This window comes from Helianthus annuus, chromosome 6 (genome assembly GCF_002127325.2).
Source record: "Helianthus annuus cultivar XRQ/B chromosome 6, HanXRQr2.0-SUNRISE, whole genome shotgun sequence".
NCBI lineage: Eukaryota > Viridiplantae > Streptophyta > Magnoliopsida > Asterales > Asteraceae > Helianthus > Helianthus annuus.
The window spans coordinates 125,202,055-125,213,834 of record NC_035438.2 but is presented as its reverse complement, the minus strand read 5'-3'; the positions used below and the strand labels follow the sequence as shown (position 1 = coordinate 125,213,834).

Sequence of the window (11,780 nt, the reverse complement as noted above, 5' to 3'; positions counted from 1 at the left end):
ACATATTTGTACTTATCTTTTTACAAACTGAATGATTATTATGGTTTAAACTCTAAATTTTTCTTAAAGATTATAAAATAAATGTTTGGAATAGTACTTATTTGGTTTACCAGACCGGTTGGTAGTATGATATAGCGCTATAGGATTTGACACCCCATTCCTGTTGTCATGGAATTTCTGAAATCAATTTGTTTCTCCTTCCAAATAGGAATTGCCTTTGTGGTGTTTCTATAGTCTCAAAGGTGTATTTTGATGCACTAGGTCTGAATGAATTCTTAAATCACGTTGTTTTTGTATATTAAGTTATACTCCCAAAAGTATAGTTTGATGTGCTCTCATATGTGATATTGTACAAAACCAACATATATTTTGTTAATGTTATTCTCAACATAGCTTGCTTGGTAGTTGTTAAAACATAGTTTGATATGTTATTCTCAAAATCCAAAGCATAGTTTAATATGTTATTTTCATAACCAAAGCATAGTTTAATATGTTATTTATAAATCCAAAGTATACTTTTGATATACTACTGAAAACTTATTTATTTTACCAACTAAAGTATGGTTAATATACTATTTACTTAATGACTGGTTTTTGGTTAGTGTTTAGATAACGGGACAGGTGTAATGTGATGAAAACATGGTAGATACGCCGCTGGTACTTCTTATATATAAGTGTTTTCATCGCATTACATACCGTGGCGTTATTTAGTACACTTGGGTTAACGGTTTTGGAACTGAAATATGTTTTAATATATTACTTATTCGACTTTCTTAAAACCAAAGTATATTGTTATATATACTATGAATCTTTTTATCAAAATATTGTTATTCAAAAAATATATTTTTATGCAAACTTATTCTATTTACATATTTAATTTCCTATGTATTATTATTTTATATCAACTGATTTCTTATAAATGATTTTTAAAAGAATACCTTTTACAAGGATCATGACTACTTTTATTGAAAACTTTTTTCTTTAAACTCATAAGTCATGAATCCTAAATACCATAAAACGTATGTATCTCACAGGCATTTTTATGCTGACGTACCTATTTTTACACATATTTCAGGTGCTGCTTTGTGATGATTGATGATATATGCTACACTTAGGATGGACTCGTGCCTTAGCGACTCTAAAACTTGAATGAGAATAGTTGTACTTATTTGATTGTATTAAATAATAAGTTCATTTATTTAATAAAACAAAATTATTTATTCCATGGTTGTGAAACAATGATTCTGTTACAACACTCCCCGACGTTTCCGCCACGTTTTGTTGTTTTACGTGGTCGGGGTGTGAAAGAAAAGTTGGTATCAGTGCCAATGGTTATAGGGAATTAGGTTATTAGTAATGCTTTGACCTAGACTATAACCTTCCTAGGACCCTAACACAAGTTATCTTGCGTTTAGTTTTAAAACAATACCGTCACTTATTCTTAGGTGACAACCACAATAAGAACACAAATTTCGTTTCCATCTTGAAAACTAATCATCTGTTCTAGGATGATTTATTATAAGGTTTTGAACCCTTTAAGTTTTCAAAATCCCATCAAAGTTTAGCCTAAATAATGTGAACACGTGCAAACTGGAAGGGTGGGTGCCTGTACCCTGAGTTTTCTGTCTAAGGCTAGATTGTTCGTACAAATCCGTAGTATCGAACCAATCACTCTTACCTGGGAACTCTTGGGGTGAGTGTCCACTTATAGGCGAGCATATCTTCGCGATACATTATTTTTGACCTATTTACTTTGATTAATCACCGTGGGTCGTTTGTTGCTTTGTAGTAACAAACAAATGACCACCATCTTTGCTTTCATCAGATTTGTTTCATCTCATTCTTTTCATCCTCTCACTTGTTTTCCTTCCTGTTTCCCTTTTAGAATGCCTCCTCGGCGCGAAAATCCGCTCTGAAATGCCGAAATGGCAGATATTCTAGCACAGCACATGGCTGCCGCACTCCCAAACATTATAGCTCAAGTGAATCAAGCCAATAACAACTAGAATGCTCCCTGCAATTTCAAAAGTTTCAATTCAGCTAACCCCCTCAAGTTTAGCAGTTTTGAAGGAGCAATTGGGCTCCTACAGTGGTTCGAAAGCATTGAAAGTACATTTCGTCATGTTCAATGTCCAGACAATCAAAAAGTCGAGTTTGCATCCAGTGTGTTTCAAAAAAGGGCTCTCACATGGTGGAATGGAATTATGAGGGACCGTGGTGCTGAGGTCGCATTAGCACAAACTTGGGCTGAGCTTAGGGCTCTTATGATGAGGTAGTTTTGTCCTCGTCATGAATTGAGGGCTTTAGAAAGGGAATTTGATGACCTGAAGCAAGACAGCGGTGAACATCGCACCTATACTGACCGCTATGAGGAATTGAGCCTGCTATGTCCTGCTCTGGTTACACCTGTGGATAAGGCGATTGAGAAATATATTGATGGTCTTCCTGACCTAGTTCAAGATATTGTTACTGGCCGCAACCATACTACTGTCAGACAAGCCATTGAATTGTCTGCCACCTTAACTGAATCCCACATCAGGCAGAAAATGCTTTTTCGAAAAGGCGACCCAAGACCATCTGACAAGACTGCTCAAGTTGAGCCGAAGGAAAAGCAGGTTGAAGGATCCAAGAAGAAGAAGCGTAAGGCTTCTCAAAACTGCGCCAACACTGCTCAAGACAAACAGGTTGCACCAAACCAGCCAGCACAACCTCGCAAAAGGCAAAATTATGTTGGTACCGCACCTTTGTGCAATAAATGCAACCGTCATCATCTAGAGCAAGAGCAGTGTCACAAATGTACCCACTGTGGGCGGTTGGTACATTTAATCAATGTTTGCCGTTATGCAAATCAAGCTGCTGCAAACCCTGCTGTTGTTCAAGCACGGTTCCCACCGGGGTCATGTTATAACTGTGGTGACCTTACTCACTACAGAAACAATTGCCCAAGACTTGTTAACATACCTCCAGCACATGGACGGGCGTTTAACATCAATGAGGCAAACGTAAACAATGATGCAGTAGTGAACAATTAGTATTTTGTTATTTCCTCTGGTTGTTATCTTTTGACATTTAAAGACAAGTCAGTTGTTATATAAATAAAAATTCGTCGTTTTTATTTTTAAAACTGATGCAATTGTATGAATGTTTGATGCAACCTTATGATGTCAACAGAAAGACAAACTACTCATGTGGTTTTGTCATTATTATGCTCACTTGTGACCTCCCCAAGAACCTTAAACGCTCGTTTCTTTTAAGAAACAAAGCCAAACTCCTGTTGAAGATCCTTCTATCTCCATAGATAGATTCTTAAAAATGATTAATGTGCCAAATGAAATCCACGGATTGGATTCCTAGTGTGCTTTAAATATCCGTGCCCAAAGATAACATATTAAAGATCAAGTTAACTAAACTATGTGATTATGTGTTTATGTGTTTTCTTATATGTTTTGTGTTTTGTGTGATCCATCCAAATCCTCATAGAATCTTCCATATCTCATATGAGGGATTCATAGTAGGATATCTAAAGGTACTATCTTGAATCCTTAATGGAATTCTACGTTGTAGTTAAAGTCCCTTGGGTTTTAAAGTACTATTCAAATATTGGACCCCTTGAGTGGTCTAGTTAAACAGATTGATTTGAAAATCTGGATAGGAATATCATGTGATGATATAATTGAAAAGATCCCTTAAGTGGTCTATTTAAGGAGATCGTACGCCGGTCTAGTTAAGAAGATCATGTGTTGATCTAGTTAAAAGGGCCGTTCGTTGATCTAGTTAAAAAGATCCTTTGGTGGTCTAGTCAAGTCGCTTCATGTTTATTCAATTGATTTTTTCCCTACGCATTATGAAATGAACTGTGCGGACTCTGCAAGGAATTACGTAATTATGGAGGCCTACATAATTATGGAATTCAGTGCACAGAAACCACAAGAAGTTTTGTCATGTGTTAAGACCTATAGTGACAAGAGTAATGATACGGGAGAAGCCTTGGACCTTGACCTGGACCGATGTCATTATATCTTACACTCCCCAATTCTGATTTCAAGCACACACAAGTTTCCTATGATAAGTCTTCATGAGAAACGTTCTTTCGTCCGTAGTTCGAAACTCCATGTTTTGTTACTACAAGGACTTCACTTTGATAGTTGTCAATTTCGCTAAGAATCCCAACATGGCCCAGAGTTTTACTTAGGGTTCGAAGGATTCATTCGAAAGCGAAACCATCACAGTCGTCTTCACAAGTTTCCCCTAAAATTAAATTTCGGGACGAAAATTCCTAAAGTAGGGGAGACTGTGACACCTATGTCACTTCAACCATCAAACAAATACCAAACCAATGAAATATTGGATTTCATACTTGGGATTTGTAAAAATATGTGTATCATTTGCACATATCAATTCTTGTTCAATTTCAAGCCTTAAATCACTTTCTTGAAGGTTATTTGCGCACTGATGCGTAAATATAACCAGTTTAATGCAACGAACACCCTGGAATAGTAAAATAGGCTTAACATACCTTAAATAACCATCACATAACTTAGAAATAAGTTTTGAATGGTTTGGTATGTTGAAATCAAGTTTGTTCGATCGCAGGGACTAATTGTGTCAAACTGCGAAACTATACCGATTTGTATAGTAACGAACATTCCGGAACTTGATCAAAAGTTAAACATACCCTAAATATCCTTTACATAGCTTAGAAATAGGCTTTGAGGGTTCGGTATGCTAAAATAAACTTTATTGATCAATAAGGACTAAAAGCGTCAAAAAGTGCACAAGTTTGCATTTTCGCACACATCTTACGTTCTGAATATTTCCTGACATCCAAAAATTTATGTAAGAATTAAAATATTTTGTTTTAGTGTTTGGCATAATAAAATTCCATTCGTCGCTTAATTTGGATGGTTTTTGCGTTCGTTACGACTTCCGTCGTAATTAACCAAACAACGCAACCGTACGGCCAAACGAACTGACGTCCAAAATATTTTTGAGCATGTTTCATGTCCCCTATGCTTAGGCACCATTGTAGAGCCTTAAAAATGGCTTAACGGGCCTTAAACGAATCAAAAATGGCCTTAAAAGCATGCAGGGACCAAAACTGCAATTTCTGAAACTTATGTGCAGATCAGGGACCTCAGGCGGCCCGCGTAAGCCCCCATAGAATCTTATGCGGGGCGCGAGAGCATGTCAGATATTCAAAAAAATCAATTTACAGCCTGTTAACAGCTGTTGCACCTGGTTTTACCTCTTGCAAATGGTATTTTGGACACCATGGGCTCATTCTAGGGGCTCTAATGGTATTACAAAACAAGTGGCACACATGGAGGGCTAGGATCGAAGCTCGTTTCCCGATAAACAATCCTAACGGTTCTAGATTTCCTATAAATACCCCCACCATTTCATTTCCCCACCTCACACTTGATCTAATTTTTGCCTTCTAAGTTGAAGTTATTACTTCATACCTGAAGGTAAATCGGGTCAAGAGCTTGCAGGGACCTTCTGTAAGTATTCTTTCGTTCTTTTCTCTGGTTTTTCGCTTAAAAGTCAAACTGCATTTGACTTTCTGCATTGACCAGTTTATGGTCAATACGAAGTTCGTTTGAACTTCATAACGTGAGCGTAATCACGATGGTTATAGTCCCGAGTGACTATACCTACTGATTACCACGTTATCTAGGCTCAGTGACGAGTTGTAGCTTCGGCCAGAATACGTATTCTCGCGTATTTTGTAACCAAGCTACCTCTAGGTATCAAAACCGTTTGTTTTGATAACCTGTTTTCTAACTTTGTTAAACATGTTTTGACATGTTTAGCTCGTCATTTTTAGTTTAGTGCTTGTGTAGAGTCATAAGTCAAGCGGACTAAACACCCGCTTAGACTTTCGAACACGACCCGTTTGGTCGATCATTAGGATCCGACCAAACATGTTTAGTGACCATAGTTGTATAGGGAATAACCTTTCGAGGTTATACCTTATGGTCACCTAGTTTAAGTAGTTGTATGATAGGTAGTTTATATGCCTTAGGTGAATTACCAAAATACCCTTTTTATGCATAATTGATATTTAAGCATATGTAACCCAAACTTTTGTCACTTAACTGGTTTTGCAACATAATTAAACATGTTTAGGCATATAATACTTGTCATAGGACTAGTTAGGCGGTCCGAACGTGTTTTACGCAAACGACGCGTTAAAGTAGCGTAAGCTACCTTAATGGATCATAATGGGTCGAAAGCACTTAGGATAGGTTTCATTTTAGTATGTAGGCCTTTTTAGACCATACCATATGAGTTCCCACGCTCATTTGGTTCACGAGACCTCATACTATCCAATCTCCCGATTTAGGTCCGGTTTATTTATGTAGTTATCAATATTAGGTGCCGTTTGTTTCCGTGCTCCCTCTAGCTTGCTTGGTAGTTGTCAAGACTCCTAAGCACTCTCAAGTGAGTACATAGTCCCCTCTTTTACTGTTTTCAATGTTTTGGGGTGAAGCATGTGTACCTATTTGTAATGTTCTTGTTTTCAAAAGTATAATTGATTATACATATTTGTACTTATCTTTTTACAAACTGAATGATTATTTACGGTTTAAACTCTTAGTTTTTCTTAAAGATTATAAAATAAATGTTTGGAATAGTACTTATTTGGTTCACCAGGCCGGTTGGTAGTATGATATAGCGCTATAGGATTTGACACCCCATTCCTGTTGTCATGGAATGTCTGAAACCAATTTGTTTCTCCTTCCAAATTGGAATTGCCTTTGTGGTATTTCTATAGTCTCAAAGGTGTATTTTGATGCACTAGGTCTGAATGAATTCTTAAATCACACTATTTTTGTATATTAAGTTATACTCCCAAAAGTATAGTTTGATGTGCTCTCATATGTGATATTGTACAAAACCAACATATATTTTGTTAACCATTAAAACATAGTTTGATATGTTATTCTCAAAATCCAAAGCATAGTTTAATATGTTATTTTCATAACCAAAGCATAGTTTAATATGTTATTTATAAATCCAAAGTATACTTTTGATATACTACTGAAAACTTTTTATTTTATCAACTAAAGTATGGTTAATATACTATTTACTTAATGACTGGTTTTTGGTTAGTGTTTAGATAACGGGACGAGTGTAATGTGATGAAAACATGGTAGATACGCCGCTGGTATTTCTTATATATAAGCGTTTTCATCGCATTACATACCGTGGCATTATTTTGTACACTTGGGTTAATGGTTTTGGAACTGAAATATGTTTTAATATATTACTTATTCGACTTTCTTAAAACCAAAGTATATTGTTATATATACTATGAATCTTTTTATCAAAATATTGTTTTTCAAACAATATATTTTTATACAAACTTATTCTATTTATTTACTTAATTTCCTATGTATTATTACTTTATATCATCTGATTTCTTATAAATGATTTATAAAAGAAAACCTTTTACAAGGATCATGACTACTTTTATTAAAAACTTTTTTCTTTAAACTCATAAGTCATGAATCCTAAATACCATAAAACCTATGTATCTCGTAGGCATTTTTATGCTCACGTGCCTATTTTTACACATGTTTCAGGTGCTGCTTTGTGATGATTGATTATATATGCTACACTTAGGATGGACTCGTGCCTTAGCGACTTTAAAACTTGAAAGATAATAGTTGTACTTATTTGATTGTATTAAACAATAAGTTCATTTATTCAATAAAACAAAATTATTTATTCCATGGTTGTGAAACAATGATTCTGTTACAACACTCCCCGACGTTTCCGCCACGTTTTGTTGTTTTACGTGGTCGGGGTGTGACACTTTTCTTCACACCATTTGCTCTAAATCTGCTCTAAGTTGAAGCCTTAGCTTCATACCTGAGTGTTTTAGATCAAATTCTTCATTGGTTTTGTGACAACCGGTAATTAACGCATCTTAATTACGTGATTAACAAACTTTTAAGGCAATAATAAGTAGTGTTTAAGGCGCGGATTAACTTAACTAGGCTTTTGAGATGCCTAGGAACGTCTATCTGACTTTACAGTACGCGTATGAAGATTCGCGTGGAATCTGCAACAACGAACTGATACCGTGCAAAATATTGACAACGCCGACAAATACGGATTTTCTACGAATATTTTATAAATTTAATTTTATGAATTTATTGGGTTTCTGTGCGACACAAACGCAAACGTGAACTAAAAACGCGATAGCAGGAAACGCATCGGCAACGAAACGGAAGCGACGGAGGCGTTTGTCACCTTCAGAGCTTACATTTTACGCTATATTTAGCCCCGTAATGAAATTTTAGTAGTTACAGTCGAAATCGGATCGAAAAAAAACGGATTAGAAACGACCTCTTGAGCAAATTTCGCGATTTTAACGCAACCGACGAACGAACGCGTCAACCGTCAACTTCCGACGCTATTTTACATATCCTTGATCCTAAAATGACATTGTACGACATTACACGACGTTCGGGTGCAAAACGGGCTTTAGAAACGAGATCGGGCGGTTCAAAATGCTAGAAACAGGCTTGTGGGCCTTGTGCCCAAGCCCACAAAACCCTCACTATATAAAGGGTTTTACCTCTAAAATCTCTCATTTTCACCTAAACTTTCTCTCTCTAACTCTCAAATCCTCTCAACTCTCTCTCTCTAGAAATAAGTCCGGCGAGAATTCCGGCCGACTCCCGGCGGAGCTCCGGCGACCGGCGACTTTCAGGCGGAGATCCGGCAACCAACGATTTTCCGGCGAATTTTCCGGCGGCCGTTTTTCGGTCAAGAGTACACTTTTTCGACTATATCCGACGTTCCGGATCGCGTGGTGAGGTTAGTTTTAGCTAATTCTTAGCGGTTTGAGCTCTATGCCAACTCCGGCGAAATTCCGGTCAAATTCCGGCGAGTCCGTTTTGAACTTTTGACCTTGCAGATGCTTAGATCGGGACTTGAGGAGCATTTCTGCAAATTTTCAAGAAATTTTATTCTCCGGCGAAATTCCGACTTCTGACATGGTTTTGGCGAGGTTCCAACCGTCCGTTTTCGACGAAAATTATATTTTTGGGCTCCTAGTGACCCGTAGAGTCCATACGAAACACTTTCGTCTCGGGTGAAAATTTAAGTTCGGGACGCTCTCGGGCTCGGGTCAACGCAGTCAACAGGTCAAACACGGGTCAAGAGGCAGTTTTGGGTCATTTTTAGTGCCTCGGTTCAGTTTCGGGTCCGGTCAACCCTGGTCAACACGGGTCAAACGTGGTCAAAGGTGGTCAAAGCTGGTCAAACTCAGTCAACTGCTGGTCAACACAGTCAACTAAGTCAACACGAGGCTCGGTAAAATTTAAACGATGTGAATTTTGTTATATTATTTATATAAATACTAATTTAACGCGAAACCGAGCTCAAACCGAACCGACTAATGAAAACGACAAATATTATACGAGCTCGACCCGACTAGCGAATTGACACTTAGTGACTTTGGTTTTAAATATTTAGTGTTTTGATATATTTCACGTAAATTGCATAATATGCGTTGAATTGATTGAATTTTGAAAAATATATCGACACTTAGTTGTCGGGGTCGTCCAAAAACAGAGGAAACTCTGTCCGATTTTCATAAAAATCTGAAGCACGACACGCGATTTTATTCTAAAACGACACTAGTCGAAGTCCAAGTTTCTTATAAAATAAAGATTAAAGTATGTTTATTTTTGGCGATGTTTTACGAATTACAAAACAAAGTGTAATGTTCCGACAAACTTGATTTACAAATCAGCGAAAACTCAAAAACTTGTACAAAATAGATATAATTATTTATATTTATTTCAAATGCCAAAAACTCGGAAATATTTTATAAAATAAATATAATTGTGTATATTTATTTCAAACGTCGATACCCGTATAACTTTTATAAAATGAATATAATTGTTATATTTATTTCAAATGTCGTTGATTCGTATACTTTTATAAAAATAAATATAATAATTTATATTTGTTTCAAACTTCTAAACGAAGTACGACACCTTTGCGTAAGATTTTAACAACGATATTATTAATTCGATAACAACGAGCTCATATAATTATATGCATATACACTTATTTATTTCCATCCTACGAAAACTATATTACTGAATCATATACGACGTTTCGAATACGTACCATATTTCATCTACGTCTTCTATTCGCGACGACTAACACGACCTCGTATAAGTATACTTACAATTTTATATATAAGTTTATATTTTATAACTATTCGAAAACTAAGTCGTTTTCGAGACTTAGTTTTATTCCGATTATAAATGGGACCAAATAACCATAGATTGGTTATTTTAAGTCAAGGTCACACTAACTTAGAGCCGTTTTGTTAACGACTCGGTAGAGCTCGGACACGTAGTTTAACTACGTTTAGATTAGAAACTGATAAATTATTCCCTGTTAGGAATACTATAGATGCACGCTAGCCAAATCACGTCCTTGGAACGACACTACGGAATCACGCTAGGCTAGCATTCCACATGGAAGTCCAGGTGAGTTCATAACCCCCACTTTTTACTGTTTTACATTTTTATAAATGTTTTCGGGGGTGGAAAGACATGCAAGTTTTGCAAAAATAAACAACTTTTCGATGAACGAAACCTCATATTTCTAAACCGTGTGGCGAATGAATTTCGAGGAACTTAAATGGTTTACGAATGATTTCGATCAAACATACCGGTTTTACAAAACACACGCATATTTACGAAACGTGCATGATTTTCTAATGGGTACGGGCGACACAGTCGAGGTGATTCGACACAGTCGAGGTGATTCGACACAGTCGAGGGGATTCACACAGTCGAGGTTATTCGACACAGTCGAGGTGATTCGACACAGTCGAGGTGATTCGACACAGTCGAGGGGATTCGACACAGTCGAGGTGATTCGACACAGTCGAGGTGATTCGACACAGTCGAGGTGATTCGACACAGTCGAGGTTATTCGACACAGTCGAGGTGATTCACACAGTCGAGGTGATTCGACACTAAAAACCGTCTACACAGGTTGAGTACTTCCTATGTCGCCGCATACGTTAATGTCCTCGCGAAACATTAACGATCAACCTGTTCATAGACGCTTTACATACCCATTTACAACACTAAAACTTTCCTATATTCATAAGATTCATTTGATGGAAACTCACAAATACATGGATTTACAAACTTTGGTAACGTTTTTCAAATTATACCTAAGTAAGAGGACGCGCTGATCCTGCTTATAAAGGTTCATTTGGGCTCGGCCCATTCTCTCTCGTGCAGTGCACAAAGACTCTCGTGGGCTAAACTCACAGTTCTCATATATCATGCCGAGAAAATGATTTTTCTATATTTTCTCAACAACTTTTAAACCGGTTATCAAAAAGATTTGTTTTAAATCTTTTCAAAACAAACTATGAACTCGCTCAACTTTATGTTGACTTTTTCGCATGTTCTTTCTCAGGTTGCATTTTTAAGACTATGGAACGGTTGGAATAGGAGAACCCATGGGAATTTGAGTACTTAGCGGCGTTCACTCTTTAGAAGTCTTAACCTTTTGCTTCCGCTGTGCAATGAAGATACCGGTCCAGTCACGCCAGCTCTGATTATTTCGGGGTGTGACAGATTGGTATCAGAGCTATAGGTTTCAGCGAATTAGGTTTCTGTGTAGAGATACCTAGGCTTTAACCTCACTTTCTTCAAGGGACTTAGATTATTAAGACTTGAACACATACAGAACGCCTAAGACTCGAATATGGGTTCCAACCGTTG

At 36.9% G+C, this 11,780-nt stretch overlaps 1 long non-coding RNA gene across 2 annotated transcripts; it reads left to right on the top strand.

The window, feature by feature from the left end:
• The first annotated feature begins 8,635 nt into the window (after positions 1-8,635).
• LOC110864085 lies at positions 8,636-11,525 on the top strand. 2 transcript variants are annotated; one of them, XR_002549607.2, is made up of 4 exons: positions 8,636-8,832; positions 8,933-9,330; positions 10,436-10,523; positions 11,473-11,525. It is a non-coding gene; the product is annotated as an uncharacterized LOC110864085 (long non-coding RNA). The 2 variants fall into 2 exon arrangements; XR_002549608.2 differs by having other exon boundaries at positions 10,447-10,523; positions 11,473-11,494.
• The last annotated feature ends 255 nt before the right edge of the window (positions 11,526-11,780 follow it).